This window comes from Macaca fascicularis, chromosome 15, assembly GCF_037993035.2.
Source record: "Macaca fascicularis isolate 582-1 chromosome 15, T2T-MFA8v1.1".
NCBI classification, from domain to species: domain Eukaryota; kingdom Metazoa; phylum Chordata; class Mammalia; order Primates; family Cercopithecidae; genus Macaca; species Macaca fascicularis.
The window spans coordinates 112,892,228-112,906,927 of NC_088389.1; positions in this window are offsets into that span (position 1 = coordinate 112,892,228).

The following is a 14,700-nucleotide window of genomic DNA, read 5'->3' on the forward strand; positions in this document are numbered from 1 at the left end:
AAAAGTGAACATAAAAGTTGGCCCTCAGCTAATATTAGCCCCAGAGCACCTGGCATAGACAAACAGCGTCAGCTTGGAGGGAGACTTCCCAATTCAGGTTATATAGAATTCACATAGAAAAACTCAGGTTGAAGATGACCTCAGAAAAGTTACAAAAAACATGAGGTTATAATTGAGAATTGGCAGATGCAGCATATATACCCAAGTATAAGAAAAGAACAAGCTATTATATAAAAGTAGTATATCTGCAAAATATTTTTTAAAATAACTTTTAAGGGCATAAAATATAATCATTATTATAAAATAAAACCAGACAGATGAAACATCAGATCATACATAATTTAAGAGAGAATGGACTGAAAGATCAATTTGAAGAAATTAGGTAGATTGCATTTCAGATGAAAATGATATGGAAAATGTAGAAGAGAGGTTTACAAATATTTAGGATAGAATAAGAAGTTCCAACATGTCTAAAATAAATTTTAGAAGGAGAGAATCTAACATTCAAAGAGGATTGGTTTAGAATTTTCCAGAATTGATCAAATACATCATTTTTATTTTAAGAGACACAAGTTCTGACAATATAAGTTAATCCATACCTGGAAATATCATAGAAAAACTATAACATGCCAAAAAACAAAGAAAAAAATTTAATGGCTACTACAGAGAAAAAAACAGATTACCTACAAGAGATACAATAATTGAGATGAAAGTATATGTAACTACCACAGTAAAGGAAAGAAAACAATGAAATAATATGTTCAAATGTCGATTTAGAAGAGTTGTTTTAAATTGCCTGTCTTCTCTGATAATTCCAACATCTTTGCCATGTGTGAGTTAGTTCTGACGTCTCTTCATGCTATGTTTTTTCATCTTTTAGTATGCCTGGTAATTTTTTGTTGAAAGCATGATGTATAAGTAAAAGTAACCGAAATAAATAGGCCTTTAGTATGAGGCTATATGTTTACCTGACTAGAGGTTAGGTTTTGTGAACTGTTTACTGTTTGCTCTAGCAATAGGTTTCAGAGGCTCAAATTTCCTCATGTACCTTTATTTTTGTCTTCTCTGTTGTCTTTGCCTTTCCCTAGAGACTTGTTAGATAACATCTGAGATGGACAGTTCTTTCAGTTGTATTTCCCTATGATTAACGGGAATCCTATAGATGTGTTGGTGAGCAGGGAGGAGGGGAAGTGGCTTATAGTCCTATAAATATGTCTCAGTCTTTTAGTGAGCCTGTGCCCCTGGACTGTGACCTTCACAAATGCTTTTTAGTTTAGTTATTTTTTCCTCTTTAGGTAGGACAGGAAGTTTGGCGGGGGTTGGGGGTTGGAGTCTGGAATTAGGTATTTTCCTTTTTCAAGATCAGTTAAAATAGTTTTAACTCTCTGTTAAAATAGCTTCTCTTGAGGGCAGAGAAGAGAGCACTCCAGGCATATTTCAGAATGGCTACATTTCCCTTCCTCCAGCACAAGAGGATTTTTCTACAATTTTTCCTATCAGAACATAGTAGGATTCTTCAAGATAAAACCCATGTAAGTGTGGGGACTACCCTAAGCATGGGCACCCCTTAGTTCTTAACTCTCAAACTTGTCCACACTGAGCCTGTAGCAATTTAATTGTAGTTTAGGTTTTCCTAAACTGGCACTACTTTCTGCAGAGGTTTCTATCCTGGGAAGTTTTGGTTTTCTCTATCTGCCTGTCTGTCTCCTCAAGTTTGGAGGCAGTGATTTTCTTTGTTACCTTAATTCTCTGACGGTTCTAAGGAGAGTTGTTGATTTTGATTTTATTCAGCTTTCTTCTTGTTATATTGGTAGAGGTGGTGAATTCCTAGCTCCTTACATGCTGTACTGGACACTGGAAGCTCCCACAGTTTAGGATATATCTGATAAAGTACCATTCAAGAAAAAGAGAAAATAAAAAAATTGTAGATGCCCCCTGCTAAACTAAACCCCAAACACTACTACCAAAAACAACAAATAGAAGAAATCCCAAAGACAAAAAAGACAACCCTGATATGGTTTGGCTGTGTCCCCACCCAAGTCTCATCTTGAATTGTAGTTCCCATAATCCTCGTGTGTCGGGGGAGGGACCCAGTCAGGGGTAACTGAACCATGGGGGCAGTTTCCCCCATACTGTTTTTGTGATAATGAGTGACTTCTCATGAAATCTGATGGTTTTATAAGCATCTGGCATTTCCCTTGCTGGCACTCATTCTCTCTCCTGCTGCCCTGTGAAGAGGTGCCTTCTGCCATGATTGTAAGTTTCTTGAGGCCTCCCCAGCCATTCGGAACTGTGAGTAAATTAAACCTATTTTCTTTATTAAGTACCCAGTCTTGGGTATTTCTTTATAGCAGTGTGAGAACAGACTAATACAGTATCCCACACTGCAAAAAGGCTGTTAAACTTTACCACTGACAGATTCTCAATGAAAGAGTATATTTTAGTAAGAAAGGAGTAATAGGATGTAAAGAAACAATGAAAATAAACCTTTAAGCCTTTTTTTTGATCACTGGTGATTCAGAATACAACAGATTTTTCTAATGGTTGGAACAACAGAAACTTTACCATCCATGATTTTGGATTAATTTTGCATAACCTATTCATTCACATTTCCATGATTCTCCAATATCAACTCTCATTTAGTATCACAAGCAACTAGTCCCCATTCTCTCCCCATTCCTACCTGCCATACCCATTCCCATGCTGTTCTTTTACTTTGAATAACTTATTTTTCCCTGGTTACTTATCTATAATTATGCTTGAAGGTTCAGTTATGTTCTATCTCCTCTCTTTGGTGCTGAATCATTTCCAAAATTTAATTTTGAGTATTGAGAGGACTTAAATCATGGGTCTTTTATGCATTGGTGTCTGGAGTCTTTCATTCAGTGCTTTTGTTCATATTCTTAAAAGACAATTTTTTCCAAACATTTCCATTAACAGCTTCCTTTTCCTCAGATGAAGTGTTATAAGGCTGTAGGATTTTTATCAAGGGAGACGTAACTTGTTTTCTTCCCTGCAGAGAGAGTGGAAGCTCCTCAGGTTCAGGAACCAAGATGTATTTATTGATACATATAATAAGATCTGTCTGTCAATATCATAAAATGGGAGTGGCTATCTAGTTTCCTTTTGACTAGTCAGACACAGAAACTTCAACCAAGTGATGCTTTTTGGGTCACTGTTTTCAGAAAGCCATGATACAAGTCTTATCCTTCAGATACTCATCTGTCTTACTATTTGGTCAATTTGACTTCAGACTAGTTGATATTGAAATACCAGAATGATTTTTTAAATATCATATCAGCTAATGTATGGCTTCTCAAACATGCCCATGTGGCTTCAAGCATTTGCATTCATATTTGTAAGTACAAATTGCCTTTAAATGAGCAATTAGTAGGCTATTGTATTAGTTTGTTTTCATGCTGCTGATAAAGACATCCACAATACTGGGCAATTTACAGATGAAAGAGGTTTAATTGGACTTATAGTTCCACGTGGCTGGGGAAGGTCTCACAATCATGGCAGAGGGTGAAAGGCCACTTCTTACATGGTGGTGGTAAGACAGAATGAGGAAGAAGCAAAAGCAGAAACCCCTGATAAACCCATCAGATCTTGTGAGACTTATTGACTATCACGAGAATAGCATGGGAAAGACCGGCCCCCATGATTCACTTATCTCCCCCTGGGACCCTCCCACAACAGGCAGGAATTCTGGGAGACACAATTCAAGTTGAAATTTGGGTAGGGACTCAGCCAAACCGTATCAAGTATTAAAAGGTTCTGCCAGAGAACAACTTTGTTCCTTTTGATGTCACTTTGAAGATTTAAAAGAATACCCATCCATGACCATATACTAAGAAAACAGGTATTCAAGTGCACATATAAAGGATATTTTTTAAGCTTGAAATCTCACATTGAGCACACACACACATGCACGTGCACACACACACACAATAAAAAGCCTGTTCACATTTGTAACCACTTTACATTATCTGCATATTTAGATAACTATTTGTCTTTTTTTTTTTTGAGAAGCAGAGTGAAAATTAACCAGATTGATTGAACATTGAACTACCTTTTTCATTCCTACCTCTTAGAAGTAGTCAGTTCCCCATGCTGTGTCTGGTCCTTGGTAATTTTGGCAACTCATTAGACCTATGAGCAATTGTAGGATGGGATGTACCAGATGAGTTGGTAGAATGCTGGTGCAATCACTGATGTTAATATTGAAGTCATTTACTGACATGATGTCACTGCATAAGTAGTGACCTCATCACCCTGTAATTTTTGTTGTTTCCCTTTATTGATTTTTCAACTACAGTGTGCATGTTTATCTCAATGCTAATATAATTTTATTTGAGAGTTCTTGGAGTCATGAGTCTTTCACACACTGGTGTCTGGAGTCTTTCAGTGTTTTTTTCCATATTCTTGAAAGGTATTTTTCCCCAAACCCTTCTATTAGCAGCCTCCTTACTCTCATGTGTAGTGTTGTAGGGCTATAGGATTCTCATAAAGGCTTCTTTTCTGCTTATTTCTGCTTTGTCTAACTAACAATGTTATCACTTTTCTTTTTCTTTTTTTTTTTTTTGAGACAGAGTCTTGCTCTGTGGCCCAGGCTGGAGTGCAGTGGCGTAATCTCAACTCACTGCAAGCACCACCTCCTGGGTTCACGCCGTTCTCCCACCTCAGCCTCCTGAGTAGCTGGGACTACAGTTGCCTGCTACCACACCTGGCTAATTTTGTTTTTGTGTTTTTAGCAGAGATGGGATTTCACCGTGTTAGCCAAGATGGTCTTGATTTCCTACCCTCATGATCTGCCTGCTTCGGCCTCCCGAAGTGCTGGGATTACAGGCATGAGCCACCACCATGCCCGGCCGTTATCACTATTCTTAAAGGAAGCTTTGGTTTACAAAGGTTTGCTACTGTACTTCCAGGTTTAAAGTTTCAGCTACTTCCTCAATCACTCAGAAAGGAGGTAAAGCACATTAGAAGGTTGAGTCAATGGGGAAACAATTGAAAAATTCAACAGTTAATATGTGACTTCTCATATCTCAAACCAACATGAAACACTTTCAGATGAACATCTGTTAAATAAAGATATACCTGTGTTCAGAATAATGTCTATTGCTTTAGTTTAGCAGGAATGAGTTTCAGCTTATTAACACTTTCAAGTTAGGTTTGAGAATCTGTATTCTCTCTCTTGAACTCCTTCTCTCTTATTTTCCATATGCAACTCTAACCATGCATGTGAAGATTTTATTTCAGTAAGTGAAATTTTTAATAAGCTCTTGAGAATAAAACGTTAGGGATAACTCAGGAAATTAAAATTCTACTTAAGATAGTTTAGGTGAGGTCTGTTGGAAGTAATTATGCAAAACGTAAGCATACGTTTAAATTATGTTTTACCTAATAATGATTGTTTACAAGTTTTGGAAATAATTTTCTTTACCTTGATCAAATAAGAATGCAAACCTGAGTAATTTTTAGTGGAACAATACACTGAGCAATTTTGTGGTAAGCCTAGTAGGTCAGAGCATCTGAGTGTGGCTTATGAAGCTAGATTTTGTGAGCGCAGATCTTGTCATTACCACTTATAAACTGGATAAACTAGAAAGTTGCCTAATTTCATTTTTCCTGTTTTCTCATTTGTCACATAGGTAGATGATAATCTAACCACAGAGGGCTGTTCTGAGGACAAATGAGTTAGTACCTATAAATTCCTTAGAGCAGGGCTGGGCACATAGCAAGTACTCGAGTATTAGTTTTAAAAGACTCACATCATAGAGCTATATGCTTTTGAAGACGTTTTGTTTTCCTGCAGTACAGATAGAAACTGCAAATCTTTAAAATATATTTAGACTTTGCTAGCTGACAATTTCTATAACAATATATCATATCATTATAAATTGTGATCCTATACTGTAAAATATAGAAGCCACATAAAAGCTTAAATTTATAAGGCTATCTCAGGTACCTATCAGTAATACTATAGACAGCATAGTACATAAAAGTGACAGCAAGCTTCAGCGTCTCTGCAATAACCATGGAATTCAAAGTTGTCTGAAAAGTAATTTTAAATGTACTAGTTTTCTAGAACTGTGTATATAGAAGTGGTTGTGGAGTAATTTATTAGAACAAAAGTTCTTTATGAAGGCTTTTGTGAATAAAGACAAAAATTACTCTAAATATTAGGCTTTTATGTGTTACTTGATAGTGCATTTTCTAAAAGAAGCAAGTTTCATGTTCTTAATAATTTGAGTCTTGAGACCAGAAACTTGTTTGCTCCCTGGGTCTACCAATAACCATTAACCCATCTAGACCTCAGTTTTTCTCATCTGTACAATGGAGATAATAATACACAGGTTTCTGAGTCACAAGTTAGATAATATATATGAAAACACTATTTATATTATAGGATTCATTAGAACACTGTATTATTCTAGTGTTTCTAAAATGTTAAAGTTCTCGTGGAAGTTATTTAGGGCTGCATAAAAATTAGTTCTGTCATTAAATGAGTTTGGGAAACATTATTGAAGTCAAGAAGTAGCAGCTACTCTTAGGGCTCTGCAGGGATTCCTCAGGACTTCCCACTTCCATGCTGGAGCTGACGTCCCACTGCCTGTGCTGGAAGTGCTCAAAATTCACCCACTTCTGGAGCAAAACCCTTCCAATGAGTGACAGCAGTTGTTATATAAATCCAGAGCTTTCCTGCCCCTCAGATGGAATAGATCTAAGGTAGAGATTCTAACCTGTGTCCCAGCATTTCTCTGTGGAATTAAGCTCCAGTTGCCCTCAGTACCTGCTGACTTGATAACACACCCTTGATTGCTTGTCTTTTCTTCCTTTTTCACTTTTCCATTCCCTACCCTTGTTTTCTGCACCTCCTCCAAATACCACTAGCATTTGGATCCTCTTCTCATGATGTGCTTCTGGGGGAATCCCAAACTAAGACAATAGAATAGCATCCTTTATGGAAATTCACAATTACTTTTGCATATTAAAGACTTGGAGAAGTCCAGAAACAGTAACTCACTGACATTTTGCAGATTTTTAGTCTTCCAACCTTCCTTACATCATCTGTTAAAAGAGGAGTTTTGATCAGATTAGTGGTTTTCAATCATTTTTTATCAATTATAAACCTTTAAACACTGAAATATGTGGAATTGCACATTACAAAGTATATATTTTTCATATGTATATGTATAAAATTAATTTATGCATGTAATTCATAGCACTTGCTTATTATAAATAAATCAATGAGAACAATCTGGCTATTTGGAATAACACCTGAACTTTAAAACTGGGATTGTAAACAGCAATTGAAGTTTTTAATCAGTCTCATCATTGAATTTAGTTTCATATTTTATTTGGTTTGACAATGTTGGAATATTACAATTAAATACTTAAAGTAGTACCAGTGTTTAAATGGTCTGTTTTGCAATTTCAGAAGTATTTTCAATTGAACTGAATCAATACCTTGAAAGAGGTGGTAGAAACTGTTAACAACAAAGTTAAATCAATGCCAGAGTATATGTATGAACTGTCATACACCATCACTGGTGAGCTTCCAATTAAGAGTAAGTTCACGCTCATGTGCCTAAGTCAGTCATATTCACTTCTTTTAAAGGGATATATGTTTCTAATATTCTTTATATCATCAAGAAATATTTAAAATAGTAATTTATATGCTTTATATATTTTAGTGCCTTTTCTTGTTAGAAATTCAAAATTTTTCCACCAGTCAGTTTTACAGATATTTATGCTTAGCATATTATAGTCAAAGACTTAGTTTGTGTCATTCCCCATAACATATCTGTAGTTGTAAGTATTATGACATTATAACCCTAACATGCCAAACTGAACTCGTTCCACTTACTAAAGCTATCAGGTGGTGGAATCACATTGTGTTTGGAATATGCTTAGTGAGGTTTATTTTATAAACAAACACTCATGTGCATTTTCATTTGAAATAATAATATAATAAATATGCTTATTTTGATTAACATACCTAGTTAAGTTCCCTGCGAAATGTGAATTATACTACTCTAGGCCATTAGAATCACAGATAATTCCCAAACTAGAAAATATAAAGAGAACATTTATTTGTGTGGCTTGTCCAACTCTATTTGAATATCCTGGCATACAGCATCAGGTCTCATCTACACAACACATAGTTGAATATATTTTAGTAAGTTTTTTTGGTTTTTTTTTTTTTTTGAGACAAAGTCTTACTCTGTCACCCAGGCTGGAGTGCAATGACGCAATCTTGGCTCACTGCAACCTCTGCCTCCCGGGTTCAAGCGATTCTCCTGCCCCAGCCTCCTGAGTAGCTGGGATTACAGGTGCACGCCAGCATGCCTGGCTAATTTTTGTATTTTTAGTAGAGACGGGGTTTCACCATGTTGGTCAGGCTGGTCTCGAACTCCTGACCTCGTGAATCCACCCACCTCAGCTTCCCAAAGTGCTGGGATTACAGGCGGGAGCCACTGCGCCCGGCTTTTAGTAACCATTTTAATAGAAGCTGTAGCTCCTGTGTGTCACATCATTTTTCAGATTGATGTTATATTAAAAATGGGACTAAATGCTTAAAATTTGTTTCCATTTTGTCTGTGTGCAGTGGTTTTACAAAGTAACAAATCTATCTTTTCTTCTATGAAGTTATATAAAAATGAGCAAGGAAAGCTCTGCAATACCTTTTATCTTTGGCCAATTGATTTGTAAAGAAATGCACTAATGGGGGACTTTACTTCTCATGTACCTTCTTTTTTATCTGAATTTTATTTTTCACATAAGGATACAAATTTCATTATTCAGCTCTGTGCCGTCATAACATGCTTTGGAACGCCAACAGAGCAGGCTTTAGTAAACGACCTTGACCACCTCAGTGTTGCTTCTCTATGTGTATTTTTTATTCTTTTTTTTTTTTTACTCTGGATGATTCTTTAAGTGCATTTTCATTGTCAGATTTTAATTTTGTGTGTCTGCAAAGGCACATCCTCAAAGCTTGGCCTCCACAGGAAGCATTTTAAGATTCTCTTCCTTATAAGAAATTACAAATGAAATTAAAAACCAAGATTTCTTCAGTTCTCTCCTTCATTAGAAAAATTGTTAATTATTTTAGAGATAGGATATTGCTCTATTGCCCAAGCTCGAGTGCAGTGGTGTCATCACAACTTACTGTGGGCTCCAACTACCAGGCTCAAGCGGTTCTCCTGTCTCCGCCTCCCAAGGTGCTAGGATTACAGTAGCCTGCCAAGCTAATTTTTTTCTTTTTTTTGTAGAAACAGGGTTTCCCTATGTTTCCCAGACTGGTTTTGAACTTCTGGCCTCAAGCAGTCCTAACACCTTGGCCTCCCAAAGCACTGAGATTGCAGGTATGAGCCACTGAGCCCGGCCCCACCTTCATTTTTATTATTCAGAGATAGTGTTTGTTAAGGGACCAGATATAGAAGATTTTGCCCCAGGCTTTTCCTCTATGAAATAAAATTAGTACTGCTCTCTCAAATCAAATATGGAGAGGATAAAATAAATGCCTTGCAATGCCCTTTGAAGACACAAAGGAACCAAATCTAATGTTTAATTGTGATGTTTGTAAACTAGAAGGACAGAGATGTCTAGGTTGTTGGGAGAATTAGCAAAAATTATTTAGTACCAATTAAAGTAACAGAACTCTGAAATAAAATTTATGTATTTATAATGTATATGCAGCACATATTTATTATTTATACCATGCACTGTCTAGGCTCTAAGACTACAACTGAGAACAAGATAATCACCCTCTCTTTCCTTCTCAGATCTTACAGTTTTCGGTGTTACAATAAGGAAGTACAAGGTGGTATGGGAGTAAATCGTGGGAAAAACTCACATGGTCTACCTGGTAAAGGGAAGACCATGTTAGTTTATTTTAAGCTCGTTAGAATATTTATGCCATGAAATTTCATCCGCAGTAATTGGGATCCATATGTTAGAAGCAATTTTCTCAGGTTTAAGGAAACCATCACTTACAGGTCATGCATCTTGGTAGAGTCAATGGTTTTGAAATCACCACTGTGTCTGAGTTTACGTATGTCATTAAGTTAAAGCTAAGTTCTACATTTAGAACTGATATAGGTTCTAGTTACTTTTGGTGCGAAAGTAATTGTGGTTTTTGCCACAATTAAAATGGCAAAACCGTAATTACTTTTGCACCAACCTCATAATATTATTGACTCTTAGAGAGAGCTTAGACCTTCAGTTTCAAATGCAGACCTGAATTATTATCTGCTTCATTCACACTCTAGAAATGGATGATTGTGAAATAACTGCAATTGTACTAAAATAGTCACAATGGAATTAGAGAGCTGCTGAATAATAGTTTTAGTACATTAATGTCTTTACTTCCTCCTCCGAAGTCAAATAGGCTTTCTTATAATGTGTTGATTCAGGTTTAGGATAGCCAGAATGTTATGAATGAGAAAACTGGATCTGGAAAGAAGTCTTCAGTACATATTTAATCTGCCTGATACTGGTAGTAACTTTTTCTCTCACTTTATTAACAAGGATATGTAATAACATATCTTACCTTACTCCCTCCAATTCCTAAACTCGTAATTTCAGACTTAGGTCTTAGTATTCCTGAATGTGTCACTAATCACTTTTCTGAAAAGCCTCACAGTACTTCTAATTTATGAAAGAGATAGTGCGGGTTTTCTGATGGGCTGCTTTAAGCTGCTGGGGTGTGGTTTTTGTATTGCTGTTCCAAGGGAAGAGAGGCAGAAAAAAGGGAGTGGGTGAGAAACCCAAGGCTCCTTTTCCCCTACCTTGGGTTTTTCCTGGGGCCAGGCTTGTATGTGAGACATGTTAAAGCTCAACTTTTAGGTCTTTTTGTTATTGTTATAAAAATTTGCATATGGTCCTATTAGAAAAGGAAGAACAAGGAAAAATAAGCAGATGAAAAACAGGTCCGAGGGTAAAGACATTTTCAAGTATTTCTGAGATCAGTCACTCCACTTCCTGTGTTTTACAGATAGGGAAACTCAACCCAACATATTTATTCTTGAAATCAGAAACCAAATACAAAGTTTTTTGTTGTTTATTTTGAATTAACAATAAACTTTTCCTTCCTTTTTCCCCTTTGCTGAAAACATTAGAAAAATCATTTGTTGAATTAATCTAACCTTGGGTAAATAGCTGTGTGACTCTCCCATGATGTGTGATGTCTAGGAGTCTTAACATTTTCTAGGTCTCTAATTCATGCAACAAATATTTCTAAGTGTGTATGTGAGGGTGGGTGGGTGGATGTTAGTGGTGATAACCACACACATGTATTTAGAATATCCAAGATGCATTTAGCCCTAAGCAATTCCTTCTTCACCTAGTTTCTAAACCCATGTGTGTTTCAAGAGAATCTTAATCCATATGTTCCTGATTTACTTTCACTAAGTCATCTGCATGTTGTTGGTAAGAGTCCTTTGATGTCTAAGAAGACTTATGAGCAATTTTTATGGCCTCTCTGGGCCTTTGTTCTTTCAAGAGGCAAGATGTGCTTTGCTTGCATGGATGGCACTCTTAGTGTAACAATCCAAAAGTTCCCTAAAATTTGGAAAGAAGACAGAGGGAATCCTAATCTTGACCAAAGGCCCATTCTTTTTCTCAAGGCCAAAACTTTAGAGAAAAGGTCTCATCTGACTCAGGAGAGGAATATGCTGTCATAATTCCAGCATCACTTTTCTTTGTGCTTTGATCCTTCTGTGTTGACACAAAGTGATTCCTCTTGGCTTTTTGGGAGGGATAGTTTATTAAAATATTATTTTGTGCTTATGATCCCTTCATTTATTTTTCTTTCCTCACTTCGCATGGGGGACCAGGCCCTTAATAGTCCCCTGCCTCAGAGAATTTTTGTTTTGTTTGTTTTTGTTTTTGGTAGGGTTGAGAGCAGAATCTTAAACTTATTAAAGTCATTACCCCATTTAATGTGTAATTAGCCGTGAAAGTATGGAGAAAGAGAGAGAGTTGTTTTTTAAGGCAGGGAGTCCAGGAAGGGTCATCCTTTTGGCTGAGATGGCAAAAGAGAATAATAGGTCCATTTGGAATGGGGTACATATGCCACTTCTGGCAAAGTCCTGGAGAGGTGACAAAATCTCAGAAGTGATGACCAATGGAAACACTGGGAGTTGTACCCTGAGTTTAGGAGTTCCAAATGTGGTCCAGTTTCCTATATTCCATGCAAGGCGGAGAATCAGCTAAGCTGCCTGTGACCTACAGGAACCTTATGGACTGGCTCACTGGGCATCTCAGGAGGGACCAGTGTGAACAGTGTGAGAATTCCCTTATCAGGGATACCCTGGTGCTACACACCACCTTGGGACCTCTCCTCCTTGTAGGAGTAATAATGACTAACACTGAATTTTCTTCAGTACAGTAGAATGAAGCTGTTATCAGATTGAATTTGACAAAGAAAATGTGGACATGTGACATACCTGAGTCTGTAATAAGATTTATTTGTGCTACACTCACTTGTATGTATGTATTTATGTATTTATTTACTTGAGTCAGGGTCTTGCTTTGTTGCCCAGACTGGAGTGCAGTGGCACGATCACACCTCACTGCAGCCTGAATCTTCCAGGCTCAAGTGATTTTCTCATCTCAGTCCCCCTTGTAGCTGGGACTGCAGGCCACCATGCTCGGGTGTTTTTTTTTTTCTTTCTGTCTTTTCTTTGTTTTTCTTTTTCAGCAGAGACAAGGTCTTGCTATGTTGTCCAGGCTGGTCTTGAACCTCTGAGCTCAAGTAATTCTCCCATCTCAGCCTCCCAAAGTACTAGGATTACAGGTGCGAGCTGCCACACCCAGCTCTTTTTATTTTTGAATACTATAAATATCAGTCCATCTCCTAGGTGATATTGTCAGGCTTTGGACTGGGGGAGGTGGTCAATGATATAAAAGAAGCTTCCCTCCTGCCTTCAAGTTACTTATAACAGAGTCATAAACAGAGGCAAGGCTGTCACACTGATTTTTGTCAACTTTTATGAAATGCCTTAATAAATTCTAAGCACCATACTAATTGCTTTAACGGATAATGTCATTTAATCTTTGCAATAATTCTGCAAGACAGAAACTTTTATTCTCATTTTACAGATAAGGAAGTTGAGGTTTAGAAAGAGGGCAGCTTCCCAAATATCATGCAGCTGGTGAATGATCAAGCCAGGACCTGATCTGAGTCAATTTGATTCTGGTTTCTGTGCTCTTAATCCCAATTTTATACCGCTTTTGATAAGCTGTAAACTAGTTCATATAATTAAATATGGCGGAGGGCGGGAAGAGGGAGTGAGCAAGTTCAAAAAGAAGAGTTTAGTGAAGGCTGGAGTGACCAGGGATGGGCTCATGAGGAGATGAGGTTTAAAATGAGTCATAGAATAGTAAGCTTGGAATATAACTTGAACACTGTCTAATTTGTTCACTGACCTTTACAGATATGGAAACTGAGCCCTCACACATGGACCAAATTCTGCCAAGCAGAGGATAAAGGCAGAACAACATGATTGAAGGTATGGAGGTGGGGTTGATTACAGCATAGTCATTTTTACAGTAAGAAATCAAGCCAGAACACAACAGAAAGTGATTTGGGCATAGATGTAAGTTACAGTCAACTCTGTAGGACAATGTGGTGTGCGGAAATTGTAGAGATCTGTGACTTGTAGGCCATAGCCCTGGACATTATCTCAAAATATGTTTCCGACCTTAGTGTCTTGAGTGTTTGTCAAAAATATTTATTTCTGGATCCCACGATATATCTAGGTCAGAAATTTTATCTTGATAGAAGTTGGTTTTTGGCATTTTTCACAGGCCCTTCACTCCAGCATCCTAGTGATTCAGATATTCACTGAAGATTAAAAACTATTGCTGTAGACAGTGGGGTCAGGTACATGGCAGTCACAGGAGATTCTGGGACAGAGAACAGGCCTATGAGAACTTACCATGTGGTAGAACATGGATTTGAGACTATCGTGATCAGCCCAGATATGGATGTCAGTTAGGTTACAGCACAGGGCTTATGGTCTTGGGAACAGCCTAGTGTCTAAGAGAACAAATGGAAACAGCTGAATAAAGCTTCATTTGGAAAAAAAAAAGAAAAACTAATAGACTTGGTGACCAGATAGATTAGAGTGTTCAAATCATTTACTAGTCCTGTCATCTGTACCTCATAAATAGTTCACAGCTGCTACTAGCTTTCTCCATTCTCTCATCTCAGGCCTACCTTACTGCTGCTGTCTTTGCTATTTTCCCTAACTTAATTCTTGTCTGCTGCCCCTGCCCTCATCTATTCCTCACTGTTGGGAGAGTGACGATTGTAAAATGCAAAACCTGCCGTGTGACTGGTCTGCTTAAAAGTGTTTAACCCTTTTCTGTTGCTCTCAGAATAGCTTAAACTTCCTTAAAAAGCATACAGGGCCCTTCATGGTTTGTCTTTTATTACTTCTGAACTCCTTTTTCTCTTGCCACTCCTTGTACCTCTTGGTCTCAGCTATGCTAAACTTGGATATCCTTTTCACAACTCTGAATCTTTGCACATGCTCTGCTCTCTCTTTCTGGAACACTGTTCCCCTTCTCTCTTCTCTAGTTAACTTAGATTTCAAATCCTCCTGTAAGACTTCCTTGGCAACCACCCTGCTCCAGATGGGTTTAGGACCTCCTCCTTTGTGTTCCCATTGCACTCTGTTTTTTCAC